The sequence below is a fragment of the Hemiscyllium ocellatum genome, chromosome 20 (assembly GCF_020745735.1).
Source record: "Hemiscyllium ocellatum isolate sHemOce1 chromosome 20, sHemOce1.pat.X.cur, whole genome shotgun sequence".
NCBI lineage: Eukaryota > Metazoa > Chordata > Chondrichthyes > Orectolobiformes > Hemiscylliidae > Hemiscyllium > Hemiscyllium ocellatum.
The window spans coordinates 17,061,027-17,079,713 of record NC_083420.1 but is presented as its reverse complement, the minus strand read 5'-3'; the positions used below and the strand labels follow the sequence as shown (position 1 = coordinate 17,079,713).

At 39.1% G+C, this 18,687-nt stretch overlaps 1 long non-coding RNA gene across 1 annotated transcript in view; it reads right to left on the bottom strand.

Moving 5' to 3' along the window:
- LOC132825304 (uncharacterized) overlaps positions 1 to 18,687 on the bottom strand; it is a 45,141-nt gene that overhangs the window by 12,911 nt on the left and 13,543 nt on the right. Inside the window, exon 2 of the long non-coding RNA XR_009645771.1 lies at positions 10,193 to 10,294. This is a non-coding gene — a long non-coding RNA (uncharacterized LOC132825304). The remainder of the gene's footprint in view (positions 1 to 10,192; positions 10,295 to 18,687) is intronic.

Below are 18,687 nucleotides of genomic sequence, written 5' to 3'. Positions count from 1 at the left end.
CCAACATCCAGAGCAACATCTTAAAGTGGAAAGATTGAATGGGATGGTGGTATTTTAGTAAAAAATGAGGTCTGCAGATGCTGGAGATCACAGCTGAAAATGTGTTGCTGGTCAAAGCACAGCAGGCCAGGCAGCATCTCAGGAATAGAGAATTCGACGTTTCGAGCATAAGCCTTTTCAGCTGGTGGTATTTTATATCATTATATAAATTGTGTTAGCAATCTTTTCCAAATTTTCTAACCATCTTGAAATAAAATATCAGAGAGATATTAAGGGGTTACCAAATAACTTGCAACTTGTCTACATAGGAGCAGGAGTATGCCGTTCAGCCTCTATAGCTAGTCTCACTATTCAATGAGACCCTGACTGATTTGTATTTTAACTCAGTTCATCTGCATGTTCTTCTACATGCTTGATTAGCAAAATTCTGCTGAGCTTTAATTTAAAGTTATTAACTGACCTAGCATCTTACTGTCTCACCTTTACACTTTGCATGAAGAAGTGATTTCTGACTTCACTTCTGGCCTAGCTCTGATTTTTATGTTATGTCCTATCCTAAAATCTGTCACCGCTGGATTAAGTTTCTCTCTTTCTGCCTTTTAAATTTCTTTCAAAATCCTAAAAAAAAATCCTCAATCAAATCACTCTCTAAACATCTATTTCCTAGGGATTCCAAGATTAGTTTTCATAATCTCTGGTGATATTCTAGTGAAACTGCAAAAGATGTACTCTTCCCAAGGCTAATGCATCACTTTTAAGGTGTAGTGCTGAGAACTGTATACAGCATTTCAGATGTTGTTTAACCTGGGCTCTGTATAGTTGCAGCCAAAAGCCTAATCACCTTTTTATAATCAAGCCTCCAAGCTATAAAGGTTTTCTTCTCATTAATCTTATATTTTTATTTTTTTACCTGACAACAACAGTTTATTAATCTGTGTACAATAACCCCTGTGTTTCTTTGGAATTACATTGCTCCTAACTTTTCATCATTTAAGTATTACTTAGGCCTTTCCATTGTGGTTATATCATATCATCATTATTCTAAAATAGGCTCTGCTCCTTCTCAAGATGCTTCAATTGATTTGATGTTTCAGCAGCGATTAATCCAATTCTTTTAATCTTAAAATAAGGTTGACTTTGTAGATTTGTATGAGGTGAAGGAATCCAGTCACAGCCAAAATATCAATATTTTCTGTACCTGTGGTTTATGAAAAAGAGCTTTATGAAAAAGCTTTATGAAAAAGAGCTTGATTCTATTAGATGGGATTGATGTGGTGGCAACATGCATTGACAGTTTAGTGGTGAAACAATTGCAGAAGACAGAAGACTAAAGCTTTATGAAACAAAAAACAGAAAATCACTGGACTCAAAAAGTTACTCTGTTTTTCTCTCTACAGATGCTGCCTGATTTGAATTTCTTCAGTACTTGTTCTTTTTTCAGATTTCTAGTTGATGCAGTTCTTGGTTTTAGCAAAGCTTTAAGAAATCCTGAATAAGTTCAACTTCGGAAACACTAAGTAGCATTGGCACTGATGAAAATAAATGGAGCGGTTGCTTGCATAAAAGCAAAACAAAAGGATGAGTTTTGACTTTAATGGAAAAGGCCCAACAATGCAAATGTATTCTCATGCACTACTTGTTTCATGGAGGTGTTGAGCTATTGGAGCAGTGATTGGGCTGTTTGATATTATGGAGCTATGGCTTCAAGTTGGACTAAAGGGTTTGTTTCCATGCTGTACATCTCTATGACTCTATTAACAATCTATTAACAAGCCTTGATGAGTCAGGTGTGCAACAGGTATGCATAACTTCCAGTGCGCTGAGCTTTTTTGGACAGCAATATACTGTAACATAGATTGTGGCTTAAAAGTTGACCTGACATAAAAGACAAATTCATTCCTTTTGTCCCAAAGCAATCATACATATGTCAATATTTTTCATATATTTGGTGTATAAGTTGATTGCTCCCCACTTCCTCCTTTTCAGCCCTGATACATTATGGTAGATCAGTTGTTCAAACTCAATGTTTCACTCCACAAAAGATTGTTTAAACAACCATAACAACTAGGAGCAATGATGGAGATATGGGCTGTGTTGGGCTACGTTGTATAAAGTGCTGGAATTTAGGACAATTGCAATTGTCCGCACTGAGTAGACCTGGCATGGTGAATGATAGATGGCAGCTCCGCACACTGGCAGTTCACTTTTATAAGCGGCTACAGAGTTTTCAGAGTGAGTTGTCAAGGCTTCAAGGCTTAGACGCTGACACACACACTACTTCAGTATTACCTGTGGTTCAGCTGGTAGCACTCTTCATTCTGAGTAAAGAAAGTTGTCAGTTCAAGTCCCAGTCAACAGTCTAGAGCACAAAAATCAAGGCACATATTCCAGTGTAGTTCTGAAAGTGCATTGCACTGGTGAGAGTGCCATAATTTTGGGGAAGGCATTAAACCAACGTTCCTTTTCTCTCAGAGGTACGTAAAAGATTGGCCAGTTCACTACAAGTAACAGCAGTGAAGTCTTTCCAGTTTTATAGGTCATTATATATCCTTCAATAACATCACTAACAGCAAATTAATTATCTGGCCATTATCACTATATTTAATTGGCTATAAAGTACTTTGGAATGTCCAGGACAACAAAAGATTCAATTAAAAGATGCTACACAAATGCAAGTCCTTCTTTTGCAAAGTACATTGTAACATCAACTTATAAACACTAATACTGGTCAAGATCTTTCCTCTGCCTACTGATTGAAAATGCTTACTAGAGTTTTCAACGTAAAATCAATCCTTGTTAGCCCCTCAGGCAGCCTGCTGTGGTATACAAGAGAGAAAAAAATTTTTGCCAGCAATTCATGCTCTGATTGATAAATGATTACATGACTGAAGTAGGTAAAGTCCGAGATTCTGTATATTTCCTGACTCTACTCTCCTCCCTCATTCACCACACAAAAAACACAGAATTTAATAAACTTACAAATTCTCAACAGAAAGTATTTTGGCTTGTTTTGTGTGTGCCCTTATTTTTAATTATATTTCTTTTGTTTTATTTTAAGAACATTAATGTTTTCAGTCCAGCATATTTTTGGAGTTGTATTACTTAATGAGAGGCTTTTTTCTTTTCAAGGTACCATCCCTGACCAACCTGAATATCAGGAAGTACAATAAGTTAGGTCTCCTTGGATGTGGTGGTTCAGCACTTATTGTAGTGAAGCCTCCAGTCACTTGACAATATATTTCACAGAAGAGTTTGTAATATTCACAGTGCCAGCAGGAACGCTGGTGTTATTGAAAATTTCCTTCTGCATTTGTTGCACAAGTTGCTCTCCTTCCTGAGCTATTTTTTTTGACCAGGACAAAAAACATTTCAGTGGTACTTTAATCTCTCTTGAGACTGAGTAGTTGAGTAGATGATGTGTATGGTCAGTTCTTGTTTGGATAGAGAGGCTTCACAGCCCTAGTGATCATATCCTGTTCCCTTCAAATGTTTAAATGGAATTATATACTTCTGATCAACTTTCCTGATCGACTTGAGACTTCTTCAGGCTTTATCCTTGTTACTGCTTGCAATGTCACAGCGATGTGTTGTATGAAGCCATAGTTTTGAAAGAGTAAATGTTTATGTTGCATTACACTCCACCCAAACAGATGATCAGTTGAGTTCTGTGTGTGTACCTCCCAAAGGACCTTAGTAAATATGTCTAACCATTTAATGTAGACTCTATCTGAATTTCCTGTTCCTTGGATGCTGCCTGACCTGCTGCGCTTTTCCAGCAACACATTTTCAGCTCTGATCTCCAGCATCTGCAGACCTCACTTTCTCCTCTATTGCGGTCATGGAACAATTTACTTTGCTAACAAAGACGAAGTATCCTTTCTACTAAGACTTATCAGTGGTCTATCCTCTACCACTGATAATTAGACAGGCCCTAAAGACAGTATAAAGGAAAGGAAGATTGGCAGCATTGAATTAACTAAAGCATCCAGAGTACTGATACCACAACATACCAGCAGTGGTTATCAGAGGATACCACAACATGAAGCAAATGAGACAAGACAGTTACTAATGAAGGCACTGAACTCACTTAAGAAAACGTAACTTTTGTTGTTTCCTTCAAAAAAAGTGCTGCAAGTATAGCTCACATCATATCATCCACACTTTTCTACATAGCTGCTGAAATCAGTCCATTGGTCATTTGTCATTATAGAGTCACAGAGTCAGAGAAATGTACAGCATGGAAACAGACTCTTTAGTCCATCCCGTCCATGCCGACCAGATATCCCAACCCAATCTAGTCCCACCTGCCAGCACCCGGCCCATATCCCTCCAAACCCTTTCTATTCATATACCCATCCAAATGCCTTTTAAATGTTGCAATTGTACGAGCCTCCACCACTTCCTCTGGCAGCTCATTCCTTGCATGTACCACCCTCTGTGTAAAAGTTGTCCCTTAGGTCTCTTTTATATCTTTCCCCTCTCACCCTAAACCTATGTCCCCTAGTTCTGGATTCCCCCACCCCAGGGAAAAGATTTTGTCCATTCAAAGTTTGTGCGAAGATTTGTAGCTCGGGTGCTTGTTGTAGTGGTTCTGTTCGCCGAGCTGGAAGTTTTTGTTGCAAACGTTTCGTCCCCTGGCTAGGAGACATCATCAGTGCTCTGGAGCCTCCTGCGAAGCGCTTCTTTGATGTTTCTTCCGGCATTTATAGTGGTCTGTCCTTGCCGCTTCCGGGTGTCAGTTTCAGCTGTCCGCTGTAGTGATTGGTATATTGGGTCCAGGTCGATGTGTCTGTTGATGGAGTTTGTGGATGAATGCCATGCCTCTAGGAATTCCCTGGCTGTTCTCTGTCTGGCTTGCCCTATGATAGTAGTGTTTTCCCAGTCGAATTCATGTTGCTTGTTGTCTGAGTGTGTGGCTACTAGGGATAGCTGGTCGTGTCGTTTCGTGGCTAGTTGGTGTTCATGTATGCGGATTGTTAGCTGTCTTCCTGTTTGTCCTATATAGTGTTTTGTGCAGTCCTTGCATGGACAAACAGGAAGACAGCTAACAATCCGCATACATGAACACCAACTAGCCACGAAACGACACGACCAGCTATCCCTAGTAGCCACACACTCAGACAACAAGCAACATGAATTCGACTGGGAAAACACTACTATCATAGGGCAAGCCAGACAGAGAACAGCCAGGGAATTCCTAGAGGCATGGCATTCATCCACAAACTCCATCAACAGACACATCGACCTGGACCCAATATACCAATCACTACAGCGGACAGCTGAAACTGACACCCGGAGCGGCAAGGACAGACCACTATAAATGCCGGAAGAAACATCAAAGAAGCACTTCGCAGGAGGCTCCAGAGCACTGATGATGTCTCCTAGCCAGGGGACGAAACATTTGCAACAAAAACTTCCAGCTCGGCGAACAGAACCACTACGATTTTGTCCATTATCCTATCCACGCCCACATAATTTTGTAAACATCTATAAGGTCACCCCTCAGCCTCCGACAGGGAAAACAGTCCCAGCCTGTTCAGTCTCTCTCCTTATAGCTCAAATCCTCCAACCTGGCAACATCCTTGTAAATCCTTTCTGAACCCTTTCAAGTTTCACAACATCTTTCCAATAGGAAGGAGACCAGAATTGCACGCAATATTCCAACAGTGGCTTAACCAATGTCCTGTACAGCCACTACATGACCTCCAACCCCTGTACTCAATACTCTGACCAATAAAGGAAAGCATACCAAATGCCTTCACACTATCCTATCTACCTGCGACTCTATTTTCATGGAGTTATGAACCTGCACTCCAAGGTCTTTTAGTTCAGCAACACTCCCTAGGACCTTACCATTAAGTGTATACTTCCTGCTAAGATTTGCTTTCCCAAAATGCAGCACCTCACATTTATCTGAATTAATCTCCATCTGCCACTTCTCAGCCCATTGGCCCATCTGATCAAGATCCTGTTGTAATCCGAGGTAACCTTCTTCGCAAATCAGCCATTCAGCCGACTGAGCTAACCAACTTCCTTTTTCCCATTACAATTTGATTTGACTACTAAGGTATTGTTTACAATGCATTAAGTGGGCCTGGTATTCAGCCAATTCAGTAAGCTGTTGTGTGGCACTGCCACTGTGCTGAACAAGGTAGATTTGGAACAAATTTAGCTATTCAAATAAAAACTGAAAGTCATAGAAAAACCCAGTAAGTCTGGCAATATCTCTGCAGACAGAAACAAAGTTACATTTTGAGTCTGATATGGTTCTTCTCGGGAGTATTTTGAACTATCCATACAAAGACTTTCAAAGTTTGCGTAAAGATTTGTAGCGTGGGTGCCGGTTGTCGTAGTTGTGGGTATGTTTGCCGAGCTGGGAAGTTGATTTGCAGATGTTTCTTCCCTGTCTAGGTGATAGCTTCAGTGCTTTGGAGCCTCTTGCTGTGCTATGTCTTCTGGAATTTATTTGGTTCTGTTCCTGCTGGTCTTGGTTGTTCATTGTAGTGGCCAGTATATTGGGTACAGGTCAATGTGTTTGTTGATGGAGTTCATGGATGAGTGCCATGCTTCTAGAAATTCTCTGACTGCCCTCTGTTTGGCTTGTCCTATGATCATTGTGTTGTCCCAGTCGAATTTGTGGCTCTTATGATCTGTGTGTGTGGCTCCTAGGGACAGCTGGTCATGGCGTATCGTGGCTGGTTGGTGTTTGTGGTTGCGGATTGCTAGTTGTCTACCTGTTTGTCCTATATAGCATTTTGTGCAGTTTTTGCATGGAATCTTGTAAACTACACCCGTCTTGCACATGATGGGTAGAGGTCTTTTGTCTAGTGAGTTGTTGTCTGAGTGTGGCTGTCAGTTTATGGGTTGTCATGAATCCCAGTGGCCAGAGAAGTCTGGTTGTCAGTTCCAAGATGTTTTTTATATAAGATAGCATGGTCGTGGCATGTCCTCGTCATGTTGTTTGTCTGCGGATGAAGTAGCGGGGATATCTATTCTTGGCGAATACTCTGTAGAGGTGTTCTTTTCTTCCCTTCGTAGGCCAGGACTGCTGCAGTGTGTTGTAACCCTTTTGAACAGGGTCCTAATGCAGCATCTCTTTTTTGTTTGGGTGGTTGCTATTGTCGTTCAGGAACTGGTCAGTGTGTGTGCCTTTACTGTTCACTTTTGTGATGCATTCACCATTCAGTGCTCTTTCTACCATCACATCCAGGAATGGGAGTTGATTGTTGGTTTCCTCCTCTCTTGTAAATCTGGTCCCTGTGAGCATGGTGTCAATAATCTGGTGTATGTTCTCAGTTCTGTTCTCTTAATGATAACAAAAAGTGTCATTCACATAACTGATCCAGAGTTTGGGTTGGATTTGTGGCAGAGCTGTTTGCTTCAGTTGTTGCGTTAGAGATGGGTTTCATGAATTAATATGAAACAAAGACGAGGGAATCTGATCAACAACAACCATATAAATTGCATTTGCATGAATGCTTCCTCCATACCTCCATATCAGTGAGGAGAGTGCGTGAAGGCTCAGGATACATGTAAGACCAATGAAGCATGCTTTGCTAGTCATTGTTGTGTGCAGATCTTCCTCAAGCATTGGAAAGTCATCAGCTGCAAGACATCATGAAGAAGTAATGAGTTTCAGTCAAATTCAGGCTTGCTGACTTGTGTGTATACACAATGTTGCTCTTATCCTTTTTCCAACTGAAGATGCCCAGTCTTATTGAGCATTTCCTATTAAGAAGATACATGATTAGAAGGAATCAGCCACCTTGAGTCATGTCAAGAGTGAAGAGAATCATCAAGAATTAAATCAGGAATCAGGTTCTGATTCTTTCAAAATTAACTTGTTCAGAGATGTTATTACGCATCTCTGGAGCAGGTTGGACTTGAACTCAGGCCTCCCAGATAAGGGGTTAGGAACTCTACCTCTGCATCACAAGAAGGTCCCTTAGGTTTGGCTTTCAAGGTGTCACAGTCATTGACAACATACCTGGGCTCATTCTTCACTTCACCAGAGATTATATTTATACCGAACAGGACTGCTGAATAACATTACAACAGTTTTTGTGATGTAAGTAGAAAAAATAAATACTTTGACATGGATCTCCTTATAGTTATATTTATTAAAAATTATGTTCAAATCCTATTTTTGTGTTCCATTGTGTAATTACTAATCACATTGACCTTCTCTTGGAAAATAAGGCAGGGCATCTGACTGAAATATTAGTATGGGAGCACTTTGAGACCAGTGATCATAATTCTATTAGTTCTAAAATGGTTATGGAAAAGCATATGCCTTCCATATAGATTAACATTCTTAATTAGAGTAAGGCAAATTCTAATGGTATGAGACGAGGACTTTCAAAAGTTGATTTAAATAGACTGTGCAGAGGTAAAGGGATGATTGACAATTGGGAGGCTTTCAAAAATGTGATAATGCAAGTTCAGAGGCATTATGTTCCTGTTAGAGTGAAGGATGATGTTGGTAAGATTAGGGTACAGTGAATGAATAAAGATATTGAAGTGCTAGTCAACTATGAGAAAGAGGAGAAAGTGATGTCTGCAGATGCTGGAGATCAGAGTTGAAAATGTGTTGCTGGAAAAGCGCAGCAGGTCAGGCAGCATCCAAGGAACAGGAGATTCGACGTTTCGGGCATAAGTCCTTCTTCAGGAAGAAGGGCTTATGACCGAAACGTCGAATCTCCTGTTCCTTGGATGCTGCCTGACTTGCTGCGCTTTTCCAGCAACACATTTTCAACTATGAGAAAGAATCATATATGACACATATACACCTGGGATCAAATGAATCGTGTGAAAAGTATAAAGAGTGTAGGTGTATTCTTAAGAAGAAAATCAGAAGGGCAATGAGGTGATATGAGATAGCCTTGGCAGACAGGGTTAAGGATAATCCAAACGTCGAATCTCCTGTTCCTTGGATGCTGCCTGACTTGCTGCGCTTTTCCAGCAACACATTTTCAACTATGAGAAAGAATCATATATGACACATATACACCTGGGATCAAATGAATCGTGTGAAAAGTATAAAGAGTGTAGGTGTATTCTTAAGAAGAAAATCAGAAGGGCAATGAGGTGATATGAGATAGCCTTGGCAGACAGGGTTAAGGATAATCCAAAGGGATTGTACAAGCACATTAAGAGCAAGAGAGCAACTGGAGAGAGAACAGGACTCCTTAACGATCAATGAGGTTGCCTATGTCTTGAACCTCAGGAGATGGGAGAGATACTGAATGAATATTTTACATCAGTTTTTACTGTGAAGAAACGGATGCTAGAAAAATTGGGGAAATAAATATTGATGTTTTGAAGATAGTTCACATTACAGAAGAAGACGCACTGGAGGTCTTAGAAAACATAAAGAGGAAGACTGACGGGTGGTTAAAATTGTTCCTTTATTTAAGAAAGGCTGTGAGGAGAAGATTAGGAACTATAGACCTGTGAACCTGACATCAATAGTGGGTAAGGTGTTGGATGTGATTCTGAAGGATCAGACTTACATGCATTTAGAGAGGCAAGGGCTGCCTAGGGATAGACAGCATGGTTTTATGTGAGAGGAATCGTGTCTCACAAACTTGATTGAGTTTTTTGAGGAAGTAACTAAAAGGATTGATGAGAGCAGAGTGGTTGATGTTGTTTACATAAACTCTAGTTAAGCTTTTGAGAAGATTCCACATGATAGACTAATTAGAAAAGTTAGATCACATAGGATCAAGGTGTGCTTGCCAATTGAACACAAAATTGTCTTGATGTTAGGAGAGAGATGGTGATGGCAGACTGGAGGCCTGTGACCAGTGGTGTTCGACAGGGTTCAGTACTGGGTCCGTTTATGATTGTCATTTATATAAATGATTTGAATGACAATATCAGAGGCATGGTTAGTAAGTTTGTGGATAACACCAAAATTTGAAATAATGGACAATGAAGAAGGTTGCGTAATATTTCAAAGAGGTCTTGATCAATTGGATCAGTGGGCTGAAGACTGACAGATGGAGTTTAATTTGGATAAATGTGAGATATTGCATTTTGGTGGAACAAACAATGGCAGGACTTTATGCAATTAATGGTAGGGCCCTGGGTAGTTTTGTAGAATAGAAAGATCTAGGGATTCAAGAGCATAATTCTTTGAAATTTGCATACAGGTAGAAAGGATTGTTAAGAGGGTATTTAGCGCACTTACCTTCATTACTGGACCTTTGAGTAAAGGAGTGAGACATCATGTTGAAGTTGTACAGGATGCTGGTGAGGCCTCTTCTGGAGTACTGTGTGCAGTCTGGTCACCCTGTTACAGGAAGGATATTATTAAATAGGAAAGGGTTCAGAAGCAATTTACCAGGATGTTGCCAGGAATAGAGGGTTGGAGTTATAAGGATAAGCTGGATAGAGTCATACAGATGGAAACAGCCCTTTGATCCAACTTATCCATGCTGACTAGATTTCCTAAATTAATCTAGGATCATTTGCTAGCATTTGACCCATTTCAGTTGAACTCTTCCTGTGCATCCAGATATCTTTGAAATATTGTTATTGCATCCAGTATCCAATCTCAACAAAAATATACAATCAAAAAAGAACACACTCTATTCACTATTGTAGATGTACAAAAATGGTTACACTAAGGTTACACTTAAGAACTAGCCACTTAGCTGCTCCCCTGCTGTGAGCTCCCCCACACAGGTTTCACCAAGGTCAGCTGTGAATTTCAATAGTTGTTAATTTCTCTTAGGCGAATGCCAATGTCCATGGATACTTGAAACCAAACAGCACAGACAGTCAGCTGTGCAGGTGACCGCTGGATCAGCTATGCATGTTTATTTCTCCATTTGATTCACTCCCCATGTGATCACGACCTTTGTCTTGCATCCTTCTTTTTAAAGTGCCGTTGTTTTGATTTTTTTTCCTGCTAATAAAACAGTAATTACTGCTCCAAGAATCTGAGGAAATGAGCTCCAATATTGAAAATACCTCAAAAATGAGTAGCTCTTACAGCCACAATTTTTACCTGTACTCCATCTTGGTTTATCCAGAAGCTAGGACTTTTTTCACGAGAGTATTAGAGGTTGAGGGGTAACCTTATAGAGGTTTATAAAATCATGAGGGGCATGGATAAGGTGAATAACAAGGTCCCTAGGGTGAGGGAGTTCAAAACCAGGAGACATATCTTAAGGTGAAAGGAGAAAGTTTAAAAAAAGACATCAGGGGCAACTTTTTTAACACAGAATTGCTTCATGTATGGAATGAACTGCCAGAGCAAGTGCTGAATGCAGATACAGTTACAATATTCAAAAGACCTTTGTAAAGCACATGCATACGAAAGGTTTGGAAGGATATGGGCCAAATGCAGGCAAATGGAAATAGTTTAGTTTGGGAGCATAATCGGTGTGGATGAGTTGGACCAAAGGGTCTGTATCCATGCTGTGTTACTCTATGACTCTCTTCAAGAAATTCAAAATCAAGCAGTTACAGTTTAATTAGCAATATTCCTGCAAAAGATATTTTGGTAATCAATCACAGCATGATATCAAGCATCACAGAATTGAGTTGTTGCTCTGTAACACACCTGTGACCTGAGGCTGAAGACTGCATTAAATAATTCAAAAAAGGCTTGATTTCTCATTTTCTTTTGTACTGAGTAAGATGCTGTTAGTTGGTAGGGCCTGAGAGCACACAGCTGGATTCCCTCTGAATGCTAATCACTCATCCCATTAGACTGTCTGCAGTCTGAAATATTCTTCCTTGGATTAACATGTTTGCACAATGTGTACAGCTGATACTCACTGAGGTTTTTTTCCTTTCTTTTAACCACTGACACCTTCTTGTAAATGAATAAAAATGAGATTAAACAAATTGCACGTAAGTTTAGTACTGTGAGATTCAGCTTGATTACAGATTGGCACACTGATCTTAACCATCTGATACATTGACATCAACTTAGCAACAATCTCCTGATGTTTTGCAAATGAGCATCTTATTGCCTTCCACCTTATCATCATGGCCACTTTCATTTACAAGTCACAAAACTGTAGTTGTTCTCATATTTGAAAAGATTTGAGGATCTCAGTATTTAACATATTCCGATTGCTAGTGCTACTACAGCACACGGAATTGTTTTCTGTGAGCAACTCAACGTGATTGCCCATCAATAATTAAGTTGTCAGTCTGCTTTCATAGTCAAGGTCATAGCTTGCTATGAAGCAAATTGTGCAAAACCACAGGGTTCAGTCTGCATTATAGATGTACTTTGAAAATTTCAAAGCTATTTATTTTCAAACTTCCTCTCGCACCTCCAATGTTGTTTTTCCCTCCATTGAAGATCCTGAACAATTTCACAGTACTTATGTCTGGATTTGGATCAAAAATTGCATCCAAAGAACTCTCAAAGTCACAACTGAAATCTCTGGCATCTATTCTCTTCACCAGATAGTGGTGACCGTGCCTTTAGCCATCTGATAGGCTCCAAACTCTAGAACTTGCTGTGTAAACTTGTCTAGTTATTGCCTTCACTCACATCTAACATGTTCTTTGACTAAGCATTTAATCACCTCTTCCAACAACTCCTTCAATGGCTTAGTTACAACATTTGTCTGGTTATGTTCCTCTGAAATACCTTGGTATATGTTATCACCTGAATAACTGCAAATAGTTAGAGCCATACCCTGAGTTTGACAAAGTGAATTTGTAATATGCTCCCATTAGGTGGCTCTATTATCACCATGTCTCAGCCTCATGCTGCTGCGGTATATGTAAGTGAGTTAGAAGCGTGTAAATTTTGATTCGGCTACCAAGTGCTTTGTTTTCTTTCTCTTGCAGCAAGGCTCATGGGTTTGTTATCATGAATCAACATTTAAAATGCAAACTAGTAACAAATGTGGATCGGTTGCTGGAAACCACATCTGTCAGATGTCTTTTTGAAGAGAAAGGTATTTATTCTACCAACTGGGTTTATTGTGTGATTACAGCTGCTATGTGACACAAAAACATATTTCATCCAGTCTAAGTTAAATGGAATAGCCAGGACACAGTGTAATAATTATTCTCCTACTGACAGACATGCAATTTGCTGTGTTAATGGGTATTGCTTATCAAGCCCAGTTGAAGTAATCCATGTGTAAATTTTATTCCTCTATTTCGTCAGAGACCTTTAGTACAACCTGGCCAAGTATCTCACCTCAATACATGCCAAAGTAAATCCATGGATCAAGAATCTAGAATGGGAGAGTCTGTTCTAATATTCAATTATATCACAGCTAATGTGCATATCAGCTATAATGTATCATTCACTTCTGAGTGCTGATAGTCTATTAATGTGGTACAATGTGATCGCTGTGTCTGAGAAAAAATTGTCTTCCTTGTAACACAAAGGAGCTACAAAGAGTGTATTGCGAGAGTCACTGTTTTGGAAGACTTGATTTGCATTTTCCATCCAAGCAAGAAAACATAATTCAGTTCAGTGGGCCAAATGTAGAGGGTAGGAAGCCAAAAATGTTATCATTTCTGACACTATCCACTAAGCAGTGCTGAAGATCTGTAAACCACAGCAAAGCCTTTCCAAATCTGCCCCTGTGATTCACCAGAATCATGGGTTCAATGCATCATTGCTATGTAACTATAAGTGAAAATTACTCTAATGGCTTCTTCTATTAATCTTACAAATAAATCAGCTTTACAGCAGCAAGGTGCATTTGGTATCAAGGACGGTGTTATCACCAATATGTTACATTCCCCTTTCAGCAATATTAAAATTTTTATATTAAAGGACTATTTCATCTGTAAAACCTTGGGTCATATTTGAATTATGCCATTCATCTACTCATTCATTTCACATTTTCATTCTAGTGCAGAAAATGGGCTAGCTGCCATTTCTCCTCCTGTATTCTCAGTATTCAATGGTCCAAATACTTATTGGAAGTGAAAATAACAATCTGTTGTAGTTCTTCTATTGTGTGGCTGCTTCATGGAACAAGCAAAAGCCTGGATTCTAGTCAGCTGCCACTTTACTTTTTGTCCACACTTCTTCCTAAGAATATATATTTTGATTTAAAACAGAAATTACTGGGAAAACCCTGCAGGTCTGGCAACATGTGAGGGTTGCATGAAGGCTTTGCACTGCTGTCTCACAGCGCCAGGAACTTGGGCTTGATTCCAGCATTGGGTGACTGTCTGTGTTGAGTTTGCACATTCACCCCCTGTCTGTGTGGGTTCCCACTGGATGCTCCCATTTCCTCCCACAGTCTGAAGATGTGCAGGTTTGGTGGAATGGCCATGCTAAATTGCCCTTAGTGTCCAGGGATGTGCAAGCCACATGGATTAGCCACTGTAAATGCAGGGTTATGGGGGGGCTGGGTCCAGGTGGGATGCTCTTCGGAGGGTTGATGCAGACTCAAATGGTCTCTTTTGCACTGTGGGGATTCTATGAATTGGGGAGAGAAAGCAGAGTTAGTGTTCTGATCCAGTGACCCTTGTTCAGAACTGATTATAGCTGGGAAAACGTTGGTATATTTGTTGGTGGTGGGTATCCTGACATCAGCCCTTGAAAACTCTTTAGATCTGTTAGGAAAGAGAGCTGCACCATGCTTGCACAACACCAATGTTCTTTATGAAACAGAAGTCATAATTGGGACATCTCATTGAGTTGTGGGGACATTGGATTAGATGGAAAGAAGGCTAGTCAACATAGAGGAAGCAAAGAACGTGGAGTTAATGAAAATAAAGTGCATGGAGAGCAGATCTTCGACCGAATTCACAAGTATGGAGGATGGGATGAGGAAGAATAATGGAAAATTAACTTGAAATAATCCAGAGAAGAGATAACAAACTCTGGAAAGATTTGCTGCAGTTGGCAAGCAGAAGCAGACTAGATGGCAAACAATGTTGAAAAGGTCCAAATGAGCCCAATGTGTGATAAGAAACTAAATTCATGTCAAACTTTTCAAGCAATCTGAACCATTGGCCTTAGAGAGGAATGGACATGATCTCTCTGTCCAGTGTTTAGGCTGAGTCCAAAGTAAATGGCTTTCTTTCCTAATAACTATGTGTATGAAAGTTCTTGTAATCCAGTACTGGATATCAAATAAATTGCGTGAGAAATTAGCTCATAAACAGCAGCAGTAGTGCTGTGATACCATTGGATGCCATCAACACACTTCAGAAAATGAACATCATCACTTGAGAGACTCTAAGCAACACACCATCCTGACTTAAAACTATATCACTGCTCCTTCATTGTTACTGGGTCAAAATCCTGGACCTCCATTCCTAATAGCAGTGTGGCTGTACTTGCACTTCAACTACTGCAGTTGAAGAAGGCAATTCTCTGTGACCTTTCTTGGGATTAAAAAGAAAATCAATCTGTCCAGGGATGTTATGAACTACCTGTGGAGCAGATTGGACTTGAGCCTAGTTATCCTTGTTCAGAGGTAGGGACATTATCACTGCACCATAGGAGCCCTTTCAAACCATGTCCTTCTCAAAGATAATTAGCGATGGGCAGCAAATGCTAACTTTATCAGCAATGCTCATATCGTACAAAAGAACTTTGCTAAGATCTTTTTCAACAAACCTGGTGCTTTGACGTTTAATAGCTAATATTTGGAGTACATTCCCTGCTAATTATCACCTCCATCTAATGAGGCAGCAAAGATCAGAAACTCACCATGTAGAAAATCATAAATCCAACAACTTGCATTAATGTGGTATTTTTAACGTAGTAAAATGCACCAAGTTTTTATAGGCTTCCTACCAAATAAAATTTGACATCACTCTAAGCTTGATCAAAGACGTGGGTTTTGAAAAATACTTTCTAGAAGACAAGTGATGAATCAGAGAAACTTTCAGGAAGAAAAGCCTTACTCTTTAAACAATGTACCCAATTACTTGAGGACATTTTGATAGCAAATACATTCACATTGCATTTTAAAAGCCATTCAGTCAAAACACAAATTACAATTATAACATGACTTTGTAGGTGTATTGAGAATTAATCTATTGTTTACAGCAAGAGGAAATTGTTCTTGTAATTGAATTGTATTGGTAGTCTAGTCGATTCTAAGTATCAAATACATTTAACACCATAATGTGAAAATGTATTTATATCACAGAAATCAACATGCCAATTAGATTTGAGGGAGGGTTTAGATGAAGTTTGTCATAAATTCAATAATTAATTGAATTGAATTAGCTTTATTGTCACATGTACTCAGATGAGTACAGTAAAAAGTTTATAAGTTGCCACATTTGGCACCATCTTAAGTACATAGGTACCTAGGTACAGATTCTTCAGTGGAAGTACAAGCAGCATCAATAATTTATTTAGCACAAAATCCAGACATTTGTGCCTTTAAAATGCTGCCTCAGAGTAATTTACCCTTCCTACAATCTGTTCTTCAAGTCAACACTGGCCTCATTTGAATATGTCAAGAGTGCTGGGCAGGAGTACAACAGCTGCGAGTGTCTTGCATTTCATGTTGACAGACTTCAGGTAAGAGACTGGGAGTTAGGAGTAGTAACAGTTGCTAGCATCACCTAATTAAGGTGACAGTCTGGAATTTGTCAGCTTAAAGCTGTAGCTTGGGAATAACTTTTTGAAACTTTTTGAATCATTTCTTGCTTGTGCATTTTTCTCTGCAAAGGTCTGCACTTGCTTCTGTCTCTTGCAGGTCAATTCACCTACACCCCGTTCCCTGTTTGCAGATAGGACATGTAAAATAGCTCTTATAGTACAGTGGTAGTGTTCTTATTACTGGGTCAGAAGGTATAGGTTCAAGTCCAGAGGAGGATTATAACATCTCTGAACAGTTTAATTGGAAAAATATCAGGGTTGCCCAAAGAGGTTGAGGCTTTTTTTTATATGGGCAGTTACAAAAAACATTGACAAAGGTTGCTGGAGTCTTGAAAAAGACTAGGTTACAATGTTATGCTGAGAAGAGCCTTGATCAGACCCCATCAAGGTTTAGAAGTTTAGGCCCATAGGCACATTAATACAGCAAACTGTGAAGTTCCACACATAGAAGAAAGTGAAATCTCACTATAAGAATGAAACGATCAGGAGTCAGCCATTCAAGCCTTGAAGTTTCCTCAGTAAGAATGATCTTCTATCTTTACATCACCATCCCACATTATCCCAATGTCCTCGATTCCTTAGGTACACAAAAACCTACTGACCTTTGTTTTAAAAAACACAATGACCGAGCATCTCTCTGGGTACCATATCCCAAAGAGTCACAATCCTTTCAGTGAAAACTTAAATTTCTCCTTGTATCAGTACTAAAAGGCCAACTTCTTATTCTTAACCAGGGAAACATCTTCTTAGCATCTCCTCAATTACACCCCTTTAGAATTTTATGTTTCAATAAATCATCTCCTCTTCTTCTAAATCCCAGGGAATACAAAACGAAGTCTGCTCAATCCCTTCCTGTCAGATAAACCTTATTAATTTATAGGATTTGGAATGTGCTACTTGATCGAGTTATGGCTCAGTTATTACCTTTGAAAGGAAACTGGATAAATGCAGGATGAAAGATTATTGGGAAATTAGGAAAGAGGAGGGGATTAGAACAAACTGGAATGGTTTTCATTAGAGTGGTTGTAGACTTGGACGGAAAGGCTTCCTTCTGTGCTGTACTATTTTGTTAGTTTATCAATCCTATAACTCGATAACAGATGGCACATGTACTGGTCTGATAAAAAGAGCAATGCAAACAAATTGAGAAAAAAAAACTATATTCTCATACCTCTTTAACATGTTTTCAGGATATTCTTTGCCACTTTAAAACCAATGAATTCTTTTTGGCATGTAAATACTATTCTACTGTCTGACATTTGCATGAACATATCTTGGCATGACCAGAAAAGAACTACACTCACAGGTCTTCCCTGCCAACAAGTCAGCCATATGAACGGGTCCACTGCATTCAATCTATCAATGCAAATTCACATAAATTAATAACTAAGCAGCACATGGTACAAATCCAGTAAATACACAAATGTGATCTACGTTCAAATGGTCTGGGACAGTATTAAGAAAACTGTAGAAAAATCATACAATGTCAATTCATTTTGAATTAATCAATTTACATGAAAACAAACTGTGTTAATACCTTTTGTGAATGCAGGTTACAATGCCAATAACTAGACACTTCAAACAATAGCATCTGCTCTAAAATACATTAGCACAAACATTTAGGCATTAACAAAAAGGACTTGCATTAAACAAAAGAGACATGAAACAATAATGACAGTCTTACAGAGAGAAGCATTTACTCTGTTGAGATCAATTTCTGTGAAAGATAATGAGCCAGTGCATCACATAGCTAAGAGGATACTGTTCATATTTGCATTCATCTTGTCCTCCATTAGGCTTTAAAAGGTGAAATATATTAAGTACCACAAATACTTTTTATATATATGTTCATTGGGGTGCTAAGTCCAATCCTGTAATTGGAATTTTGAAGGATAAGCAGAAAGCAATATCATTTCTAATGAGGAATGACTATTAGATTAAAAATAGTACCAGTTAATCACTGCAGACTGACCATTCATGCATAATTTGCAAAAAGTAAATAAATTGGTATTCATAAAAATTGAACATTTAATGTATATTCTAAAGTATTTGTTACAAGTCAGTTATAAGGTTAATAGTTTTTCAGTGTTTGCAATACAGCTAAAAGAGCTTCAAAG